General features: G+C 42.3%; 1 protein-coding gene across 3 annotated transcripts in view; it reads left to right on the plus strand.

Moving 5' to 3' along the window:
• The window catches only part of FGF12 (fibroblast growth factor 12), a 457953-nt gene that overhangs the window by 354535 nt on the left and 91258 nt on the right, over positions 1 to 12160 (plus strand). The window lies entirely within an intron of this gene.

A 12160-nucleotide genomic window follows, 5' to 3' on the forward strand; every position in this document is an offset into this window, starting at 1 on the left:
TGTTGTTGCTATCAAACTATCATCCATTGATTATATCCTTAATGTAATCTGTTGCACGTTTATCAAAGCTTTTTTTAAACTTCTTTAAAACATAACTTAAATTTTTCAGAATCATATTTACAGGTCTTAGTAAGGACACAGTCAGCCTCAGTTTTCAAAAATGTATTGATGGCATTGGATGGCCTCAATGGGCTTTTGATTCCTGGCAGAGTGGTGAGACTTATCATGCCATTTAATATCCATACCATCCAAGCTGGCCCTAGACATATGACAAATGTGAGCCAAAGCAGATGTTTTTGACTGATCAGTACAACTGTTGGTCACTAACTAATCATGTTGTTTTATCGAAATGATCCAATGGTTTGGATCTTTGGCAGACGTTCCTCTAAGGTTGGTTTGACATCTGCCTTGGGGATTCTGCTTTCCTGCTCTACTTGGGGAACAGGAAAGGGGAATCTCTGCGGATGAACGGCTCCATGTCTGGATGGAACCAAACAACACTGGACTGATCCCATTGACTATTGACGGGGTCTGTCCGCTTTCCGTCTAGCTTCTGGATGAAAGAAAAAGTGCTGCATTTAGCGCTTTTTTTTGGTATTTTGAGCGGGATCTGTGATGGAATCTCCCACCGGAGGATCCAACACAGATGTGAAACCGCCCTAAGGTATAAGGTCAATACCGACTTTCCCCTAAATCTATGCCTTATTTTTATGGACAGAAGGAGCCACCCAACTCTTTAGCTGTTAAAAGTGTATGAACTTACTACTGGAGATGAGCAAGCCTACTTGGTAAGGCAGTTACTCGAGCGAGCATCGCTCTTCTTGAGTAACTGCTTAGTGATCCGAGCAGGCTCGGGGGGGCTGCGGGGGAAGCAGAGCAGGAGGAAGAGTGAGAGAGATCTCTCTTCCCCCCGCTCCACTCTGCTCCCCCTCGCTCACCCCCGAGCCTGCCCGGATCACTAAGCAGTTACTCGAGAAGAGCGATGCTCGCTCGAGTAACTGCCTTACCAAGTAGGCTCGCTCATCTCTACTTACTAGCTGCTGCTGTAAATGACCTCTTAATAATAGAAAGCACTGCAGTCTAGTGTGTGATGAGACAAACGTAGGGAAAGAAAGAAAAAGAGAGGTGGTATAATGTGTGCCTCGGTAAAATACCTGACATGGCATAAATCTTTGCATGAAAGGTAGCAAAGGGTTCAGAAGGTATCTTTTTTGAACTTCCTTGTTCCATTACATTGATTAAAGTGAGCAATAAAAGAAGTGAAGACAAAACGCTTTCATCTTGACTATCACAATTAACTAGGAATTACATTGTCAGCAGATTTGTATTAATAGGCTGTTGCATCCCAGGGAATGTAAAAAACTCTTACTAATGTTTGATAATAGGGGAAGCAAATCCCAGAGCATTTCCTGTGATTTTGCAGATTACCAAGTGTTGATGACCACAAGGGAACATCTTCACCGTTGAATAGAATTTCTTGTTTAGGGTATTGGTATCTTGCTTGTTAAAAGTTTTAGTGTCCTCATGAATTTCAATGTCAAGATAAAGAATAAGCACACGCCGAGATAGCTGTATGGACAGAAATTATGCATGGGAAATGCTGTCCATACTCCTTTCTGAATGGATGTAGATTCTTTTCTGTATGATTATCTCTCCACATCCATTCACTTAGGATACTTTAAAGGCCCATTTACACACGATGACAATCTTTCAAACGATTGAAAGATTGACAGTTTTAGCGATCATTTTACATAAAGTGTTAATGGACACTAATGTCCATTAACACTTTATCAGCTTCATTTGTGTGTAAAATTATCGCTCATATGCCATTGTTTGAAAGAATTTTGAGCGATAATCATTGCATGTGAATGGACCTTAAAGGAGATGTCCCGCGCCGAAACGGGTTTTTTTTTTTTTAAACCCCCCCCCCGTTCGGCGCGAGACAACCCCGATGCAGGGGTTAAAAAAACCACCCGCACAGCGCTTACCTGAATCCCGGCGGTCCGGTGACTTCAATACTTACCGCTGAAGATGGCCGCCGGGATCCTCCGTCTTCGTGGACCGCAGCTCTTCTGTGCGGTCCACTGCCGATTCCAGCCTCCTGATTGGCTGGAATCGGCACGTGACGGGGCGGAGCTACACGGAGCCGCTCTCTGGCACGAGCGGCTCCATAGAAGACTGCTGAAGACCCGGACTGCGCAAGCGCGGCTAATTTGGCCATCGGAGGCCAAAAATTAGTCGGCTCCATGGGAACGAGGACGCTAGCAACGGAGCAGGTAAGTAAAAAACTTTTTATAACTTCTGTATGGCTCATAATTAATGCACAATGTACATTACAAAGTGCATTATTATGGCCATACAGAAGTGTATAGACCCACTTGCTGCCTCGGGACAACCCCTTTAAGGATGTTTTTACACTTGTGCTTTCACAGTGAGACCGTAGTTGTTCAATGAATGGAAGTCGACCATGCTGGAGATCTCTTCCGGTTGCCCACCTCAATTCACTATGAACAGGCAGTCGTTCAAAGACGAATAACTGCCTGTTTACACTGTGAGAAGTTTTTCACTAGTTGCTTCAATACGGCTCACTGAAACGAAGTGACTAGCGACTAATGAGCGGTTGCTTACTCAGTACCCTGTCGGATCCCATGTTTAGTTGGGAGATTAAAGTTTCTGGTTTGGGAGATTTTTCGTCCAATAGTTGGCCTGTGTAGAAGTACCCTTAGGCTCAGTTCAGATCTCTTTATTACCTCCGTCCAGGGGTCCAGTGAAGGTTTCAGTTTAAAACCCCAAGATAGAACTCATTTTGGCTAATATTGAAAACGGCTGAAACGGAGATTTGTAGGTCTCTCTTACTGCAGATTTCCATTTACTTCTACAATTTTGTGTCAGAAAGAATGGCGCAGGCCACCATGCTATTCTTTCCATCACAAAATGGTCTGCGTTTTACCTCTTTTCAATAACGGCTGAGATAGTTCCATCCAAGCTTTATGAAGGGGTGTGATTTGTGGGATTTTTAACAAAAAACACTTAATGCGATCCCTGGATGGAGCCAGTAACGAGATCTGAACCAGACCTTAATGAAGTTCACCATTATGTATTCCACAAGACTTGCAGTTTTTAATATTGGACATTCATACAATGGGCACATTCACAGGGGCTAGAGATGAGCGAATGTGCTTGTTTAGAGCAATTATTCGACCGAGTATCGCTTTTTTCGAGTAACTACCTAATTGGGCGAAAAGATTCGGGGGGCGCCGGGAGTGAGCAGGGGGTTTCGGTGGGGAGTAGGGGGGAAAGAGAGAGAGAGCTCCCTCCTGTTCCCCCCTGCTACCCCCCACTCCACCCCGGAGCCCCCTGAAGCTTTTCGCCCGAGGAGGCAGTAACTCGAAAAAAGCGATGCTCGATTGAGTAATTGTCCTAAACGAGCACGTTCGCTCATCTCTAACAGGGGCATATGCAGTTTTGGTGTGTAAAAATTGCACTGTTTTCAGTGTGTGTATTTAGTGCATTTTTTGTGCATATGCATTTTTTTTACCCGTGTGTTGCACCCACCCGTATTCACTGCATACGCGCGCATAAAAATTGCAAGAAGACCCATTTGATACCATTTTTTAACCACTGTCTCCTGGCAATATGCATAAAAATAAATACGCCTGTGACTACGTATTTACTGTGTTTTTACACGATTCCATAGCCTTTAATGGATAATTTCGGTTTATAATACAGGCCAAAATAGCAAATCCTGCAATTTCATGCAACCATGGAAGAAAACACTCATCTGATTACCCCAATGCAAGGCATTGGGGTTTATGCTGTTCAAATTATAGCTGTAAAAAAATCCAGACGTCGTACAGACAGAAAATACGCCAGTGTGAATGAGCCCTAACCTGATAATCACGGCCGCATAACGGAACAAAACCAAACTGCTAATTTCAATGGGTTTCAATTATTTTGTTTTCACTATCGGGATTCTCGCCTCTTAATTGGTGAGAAAAGATAGGACCTACTCTATCTTTCCCACATGTAGTATTAACTATGTGCAGGAAAGATAGGGCAGGATCTATCTTCCCGCTATTTTTTAAAAACTCTTGTGCTATGGCATGAGGAAAAAAACAACTCATTTATGTGCAACTACGCTCCGTACCGGCGAGCATAGTTGCGCATACAGCCGTCTAAAAAACGTTCTAATCAGCAGCTACAAGGCTGTATGTAGTGAGTGTGTTAAGGCCCATTTACACTAAAAGATAATCTCTCAAAAATCGCTGAAACAATAGTTTGAGTGATAGTTTGGAGCGATCGTCTTTGCATAACACTAAGTAGCTAATTAGCTACTTGAGTTAATGCAGGCAGAGTGGGATACCACCCGCATATGCAAACAGCTGCATTGTTCTCAGAGCTTTCTGCTTGTGTCCAGCTAAGAGAACTGCCAGCGGGATACCAGCTGAGAGAATACTGTCAGCGCCACATGCTGAGTAAATCAGAGTGCTGATAAGAGTAATTTCTAGCTTGTTTGTAAATCACGGCATGTCCTATCTTTCTGCATTTTGCTTTTTTTATCTCCCTTGTTTTCTATGGAGACTTTGCCTTGCTAGAAATCACCGATAAACAAATAGTGCACGAAAACTGCACTATGGCCGCGTGTTTAGACGCAATGATTATCGCTCAAAAGATGAGCGATAATCGTGTCTAAATGAGCCTTAAGTAGCTTTCCTGAGGACAGGTAGGACGTTGCCCACTGCTGATCTGACTTCTTCATTTTTGTATGTTACAGTAAGCATTGCGCCTTCTATACATTCTGATTGTCTTGATTTCCTCTTACTGCCCAGGTAGACATTACTCCGGCTATTGCCATATGCTTCACATCCATCAAATCACCCGGCCATGTCTGAAGCGCAGACTGCTCATCATCTTTCTGACTTTCTACATCTGCATTCGACATTTTTAAATTATTTCCCAGCACCACAACAATTTAAGGATAAATGGCCTGAAGCAACAAAGCGCTGCTGCACAACTTCAGGGATAACGCGCTGTAATTTGTTTGAGCGTTACTTGTCTTCATGGGATTTCTTTTCATATAATTAATGGCGCTACATTCAGCATGGCTGCAGCAGCTCACTTTTTGGCTAAAGGTTTACTAATAATCAGTTTTCTTGTGAAGCTCACATTGGGGCAGCCATGACCTTGTTTTTTCTCCTCTGTGCCCTTCATTTTACTTATTTCCGCATCTATGTTTTTACGTTGCTGTTTATTAGCTACGGATATTAAGCCATCCTTCTACTAGTCTCCACCTCGATGCAGCGACCTGTATCCACCTTGGGTTGTGGAACAAGGCTTAGGAGGCCCCCGTCCTGATAAGTGGGGGTTACAGATGCAAGGCCCCCACCTATCAAACATTATCGTATATACTCTGCTACTGCAGTTCCTACTGTAATTTACTCTTTTTTTGAAATATTCATTAACCTAAATTATCATTGATTTCATAATAGCATAATTTCAATATAACAGTTCAGTGTCCATGATTTCTGTCATTGAATTGATCCACCCTGTTGCTGGTTATCCTCGCCTTTTTTCCCTGTACTTCTTGCACATTTAGGCCGGATTCACACGAACTTATTTGCACAGCATCTTGCATCTGCAGAATTTGCATGCACAATACGCAGTGACTAGAACCCATTGCTTTCAGTGGGTTCGTTCACATAACTGTATTTTGCGCACATGTAGTGGCCCGAAATCTATATATCTGGCCCCTCCATAATTGTCATGCATGTCATGTCTTCAGTGTGGATGCAATGTGAAAAGTGTCTTGTCTTTAGTTATGTGTTTTGCACAGCTGCAGCATGTAAAAGGTTCATGACTGGGATATGTCTAGAAAATGTAACAAGTTTGTCTAGTCACGTGGTGTTAAATGATAAATATGAGTGAGTGAGAGATGTCTGGGCCGTCTTTTGGATGCTGTTCCATCTGCTTCCACAGTTGAGAGGAGTGAGCGTGCCGGCCACATGGGGGTACCTTCAACTCTCATGTAATGAAGGGATGAAGGCTGAAGAGAGGTATCCTGAGGTCTCCAATTCCAGGAACCCCCTTTGAGGAGTAAGCGAGTAGAAGGAGTCCACCATGCAGCAATTAAGCTACTAATTCTCAAGTGACTGTCTGTGGAGTGTTGCGTACCCCTCCGGTGTTATCCTGCATCCCGGAGTGTGCGAGCCCAGGAGTAGAGTCGTACAGAGAGCAACTGTAGGCCCGGTTTCACCTTGTGTCCTCCCTGACCGTCTTCTAAACTATATTTTCTGCACTGACGTGTAATGCTGTATCTTGCAAACAAGTAAAGTTTCCAGTTACTGCCTGTTCCCAGGGATTGAGTTTTCAATGTTAACAGTGTATAGACTTTATTATTTCTACCGCTGGAGAATCAATGGTGTGAAGGAAGAGTGGCGTCACGATTGACAACTTCTTCAGTGTTTTACACATATACAGGTAACCGTAGTCCTAGTGTTGCCTGGAAGAGGCCTAGCGGTGCCTTGGCAAAGGTTGCATGCATCCCTCCGGGGAGGAGTTGGTAGAACCACTGTGACAAGTGCCATTTCTACCTCTGCCAGCTCCTCAGCGTGTGCCTTGTGTCTTGGTTACTGCAGGACACCCCTCTTCCTTTGGCATCATGAACAGGATTAAATGCCTCTGTTTCGCATCTACGTGCTTGCATTACTGCAATGATTCCATTTTTCTGTCTGCCGTGTTTGGAGAAAAATCAAATCTCTATGTCAAATTTCCGCCATGTCTTCATCCAGTATCCAAGAGGACTCGGACTAATCGGGACTGAGTTTTAAGTCAAATTCAACTACTTCACAAGAAAATTCCTCTCAAGCTGCAGTATGCAGAAAATATTATGCCATGAGAGATGCTGTGATTATGTTGTTGGACCATGTTCAATTGCTGGACTTTGTTATAGAGCCCCACATGAGTTCCTACATGGGCACCCAAATTGGCGCCCAGCTGCCTTGTTTTCCTTCTTCACCAGGTGTTCCCGCCACAGAATTGCTGCCAAAAGTCTCCTGCCAAGAAATTCCTGCCTTGGCTATCAGAAAAGTTGGGCTGAAGACTACCCCCATCAAACGACGTTTGTACAAAGATCATGACCGCCCCCAGGAGGTGGAGTCCTGTATTGTTGAAGAGCCGCTGGATCTCTCACTACAGAACGCCCACGCATTTTGTTCACGCAAGAAATTATGCAGCACGCTCTATTTTCCTATAAATATTGAACTAATTTGACTAATTGCTGATTGCAATCAGTGAAATGCATATGATTTGCGTGGGCAAAAAGTATAGTAAGGCATGCAGAGGTGTATGCAAAAATGGAACATGCATTGCACAAATATGCGTAGCAAATGTGCACGTATATGTGCATACGCCCATGTGGCACCGGCTTTAGGTAGGGTTCACGCAGGGTGGAATATCCGTGCGGGTCCTCTGCATGGAAGATCGGCGGCATTTACAGTAGCAGCAAAGTGGAAGAAGTTTTGAAAATCTCATTCAAAAGTTGCTGAAATAACCCACACTAAACTCATGCAGAAATTGACTGCGCTGCAGAATTCAATTCTGGGGCATGTCAATTTTATCGCCGTCTCCGCTTCGGAATCACCTTTTCTCAATGATGTGGTGAATTCGGCAGAGGAATTCTCGATAAAACCTGCTTCAAAACCCACACTAAATGGTGCGAGTTTGGAGACAAGCATTCCACGGCTGATCTCGTTGAGGACATTCCCCTGGAAATCAGCCCTGTGTGGACCCAGCCTTAGGATGCCTTCACACTTACGAAAAAATAGCTGCTGGTAACAAGGTAACCCAGCAGCAGGAAAATTCATTAAAACCAGGCGTTTATTTAATCAAGTTAAAAACCAGCAAATAGTTCACAGGGAGACAAATTCATGTTGACGCGTTTCGGATAGAACATCCTTAGTCATAACATGACACATAATGCATTTGAAATCCTGAAAACGATCACATGACCTGAAACAGAACAATACAAAATTACACTAATTAAAATCTCAATATCTAAATAATTCTAACGATTAAAATGATCATTATTGATCATTTTTATTTAGATATTGACATTTTAAGAATGCATTATGTGTCATGTTATGACTAAGGATATTCCTTCAGAAATGTGTCAACATGAATTTGTCTCCCTGTGAACTGTTTGCTGGTCTTTAACCTGATGAAATAAACACCTGGTTTTAATGAATTTTCCTGTTGCTAAATTACTTTTTTTTTTTTACCACTGTAAAAGGATTGTTATAAAATAATTAAAAGGGTTTTCTGGTTAAAATATATTATTGATGACCTATCTATAGGATAGTTGATAAGCTGGGGGCCCCTGCTTGCAACCTTGACTGATCAGCTGATTGTATGCCCACTGAAAGCCCTACAATTACAAAGAGGTTTGAACCGGAGTTTTTGCTCCGACCCCTGTGTAGTGGCCAGCGCTTGTAACTACAAGTGCAGCTCTCATTGAAATCAGTGGGGGCCATGCCTGCAGTTACAAGCACCGGACACTGCACAGGAGTTGAAGCAGAGACTTTCGCTGCTTGCACTCTTACCCTTGTGTAATTGTGCCAATATCAGCGAGCGCACAATCAGCTGATCAGTTGGGGTTCAAAGCGACAGAACCCAGCTGATCAACTACTGATGACCTATCCTCAGGCTTCTTATTACTTTATAATGATCTCTGGCTTTCATTAGGTTTGTGGGGGCCTCAGGGAACCCCTTTCTGTTGGCTGTAAATAACACACATTCTGTAATAAGCAGCGGTAAAGATTTTTATTTACTTTTTGATGGAAATTTCTGAAACGCGGTTGTTCAAAATGAAGCCAACATCCCAACTAAACATATTCTATTGTTAGTTAGGGGTTTCTTTCGATTAATAACGGACATATAAATAACAGAACATTCACGGCTAAACAAGATGGGCATGAGTTGAAATTTATTAGAGCTGCCTTCAGTTGTTAATGCTGGGATTTACCGAGCAGGTTGGCAGGAGCCTGTGATTTGTCCTCTCTTCAGTTGGGTATTCAGACTATTAGTTAACTTTAATGACAAAACTTGTTTGCTTTTGGCATTAAAATTCTTGACATTTGTTTTTAGGAGCTACACGTTTTAGAGTATGAATGTTGTGTGGTGTGAAACAGTATTAGTAAGATCTGAAGTATCAAGTGGAGAATGGTTTGGGAACTACATATCTGTGAAATGTTAAATTGTGTAACTAATGTTATCTTTCCCTTCCCACTAACTATAGCTCCCTAGTAACACATAGTAAGTAAGTCCATTGGGTGCTGTGATAGCATTTCTGAAGGCTTTTACACTATATGGACAAAAGTATTTGAGCACTGCATGTTTTTCAGACAAAGTTCTTTATTCTTCTATTTAGTAACGCGTCGGCCCTCCTTTTACTTGTATTATAACACGTGGAGGCATACTTTCCACAGGTTCCTCTGGTTCGTCTGGTCAGGAATAGCTCGCCATTCCTCGTGCCAGGCTGTGAGAAGAGATTGTTGTGAAGATGGACATGGGTGACAGTGTCATACCCGTCGCTCCAGTTCGTCCCACAAGTGCTCGTTCGGATGAATGAATAGTTATTACATAATGAGAAGCTTTTTATTCTATCCATGCCCTTCCCAGCATACCGTTTGGCAAACTCAGTGTTTGCATATTTGCTGATTTTCTGCAGTGTTCAAATAGTGTATATGCTATAGAATGGGGTAGTGGGTGAGGATTAGTGATGAGCGAACGTACTCGTTTAGGGCTATTTCGCAATCGAGCATCGCTTTTTTCGAGTAACTGCCTACTCGGGTGAAAAGATTCAGGGGGCGCCGGGGGGCGGCGTGGTGGAGCAGGGGGTAGCAGTGGGGAACAGGGGGGAGCTCTCTCTCTCCCCTCCCCTCTGCAACCCCCCGCTCACCCCCGGCGCCCCCCGAATCTTTTCGCCCGAGTAGGCAGTTACTCAAAAAAAGCGATGCTCGATTGCGAAATAGCCCTAAACGAGTACGTTCGCTCATCTCTAGTGAGGATGAATGAGCTAAAATAAAATCTTGACCAAAAAGATTTTTGGAATCTGTGTCTAAAAGTGTGTAGTTATGAGTACTTCTATCCCATACAAGGTCGCTCTTGCTTCAGTGTATATGTTTCAGCAATGTATCATTTTATTATTATGAATGATGACAGTTTTGCAGTTGGAAACTTATAGTGTTACTTTGTGGATGTACAAGTATTTATACATAATGTCATTCTTCACAATACATGTCATGACCACATATTGCTACTTATAAATGCCATGGAGGATAATATAGATGTAACCACAGGCGTAACTGAAAGCTCCTGGGCCTCAATGCAAAACCTGTAACAGGGCCCCAACTATAATGCTTTATTCATAGTACTGGGCTCCCTATATGGAGAAGAGAGGCCTAATGAGCCCCTAAGTTTTGTGGGCCCGGGTACAACCGCATCCCTGGGTGTAACAAGGGATAAAAGTAATTTGTTGAATGTTTATTTATTGCACATTTATTTCTAAGGGCTTATTTGCAGCAGCGATCAGCGTTTCTGTCTCTGCTCCATTTTCAGAGCAGAGATATGGAGTTAAATTAGAATTACATGGTTGCCTTTTTAACAGCATTGATTTCAATGGGGTTTTGAAAAAATGGAAAGCAAATGAAAAACGTTTTGCTTTTGTTCCGTTCGGTCTCCATTTTTTTAAACAGAACATATAGTTCTGCAGACAATGCTGCTGTAGTTCCATTTAAAAGTCTGAAACGTAAACTGTAAAAGTTTTCCATTTTTGGAAAAAACACCCAATGGTGGTAAAAACTGAACCATTTAGCTCAAAAACAACCAGAAAGACAGAAACCCTGAATGGAGGCTAAACGCTAGTGTGAATGAGCCCTAAGCCACCAATTATTTCTAAAAGTAGTCTGTTTTAAATAAGGCGCATGCTAACTTTTGCGTTTCGGCATGATATAGTGCAGATCATTATATTTTACACTGGCTGTTAAAAGTCGTTCTTGGTCTGTTTCCTGCTCATGAACTGACATCTCGAAAGAATTCCTGAGTATCTACATGAAAACGCCTACAAGAAAAGATTTACCTGCTGAAATGAATTAGTGTCGTATCACAAGCATTTTACTTGCCCATAGCAAGGCTCTTTCCTGAAAATGCATTGATGAAAAGTGCGTTTGAAGATTAGTCAGAAATTTGTCTGATATCTCTTAATACTCTGCCTTTCAGTCTTAAGAACCCTGAAGGGAAAATGTTGGATGGGAAATGTTAAAATAAAATAATCAGCCATATTTGGATGTCTGACAGTTCGTTCAGCATCTTTGTGGAGCCAGGGGGAGGAAAGTGGGTAGCACAAGCAGAAAAGTTTTCCAAAGTACAATTCTATTTATAAAGTATTAATGCAAACCCCGCTGTAGGATTTTTATTTTCCATTTCCATGCTAATTACTCCGCTCTCAAACCTTGCATTGGACACCCACATCAGCATAGCCAAGGCACATATGCTGTGACTTGTTTTGAGGCAAGGCACATAATTATATGAATGTGCCAAAAATAATTATAATTGTTCTCTTTTATTCTCATCATACCATTGATTGATGCACAGTTTGAGTCTACAGCTGTAAAATAGTTTGAGGTATTTACTTGTTCGTTCACCAGCAAGCATGCACACATTATAGGTCAGATTTCAGCAGAAGCAGTGTTCTCACAAGGGCACAATTCTGACAAAGCACCATTCTGTGGGAGGAGATTTTGAATACTCCTCCATGTACAGTAGCATGCATTAAATCTACCAGTAGGGCACACAATGCAAAGTAGAAAAATAAAAAGTGGTAATGAATTGCTCATGCTCAGCTCAAATCTGAAGACGCAGCCACTTTCTTCTTTGTTAACTGATGGGGCTATTTACACCAACTACTTTGTACAAGTTGACTGATAACTGCTGCATTCTTCAAGGTCGGTAGCTTTAGTTTGGATGCTTTGTGGAAGTGGTATATCTGTATATCCTCACCAGAATTAATGCTGGGTATAATGGTATATATACACAAGAACATGATGGGTTAAGAAAAACCCATTATTATTCTATTTCATTTATAGAACATTGTAGGGTGGTAATC

Source organism: Eleutherodactylus coqui, chromosome 1 (genome assembly GCF_035609145.1).
Source record: "Eleutherodactylus coqui strain aEleCoq1 chromosome 1, aEleCoq1.hap1, whole genome shotgun sequence".
NCBI lineage: Eukaryota > Metazoa > Chordata > Amphibia > Anura > Eleutherodactylidae > Eleutherodactylus > Eleutherodactylus coqui.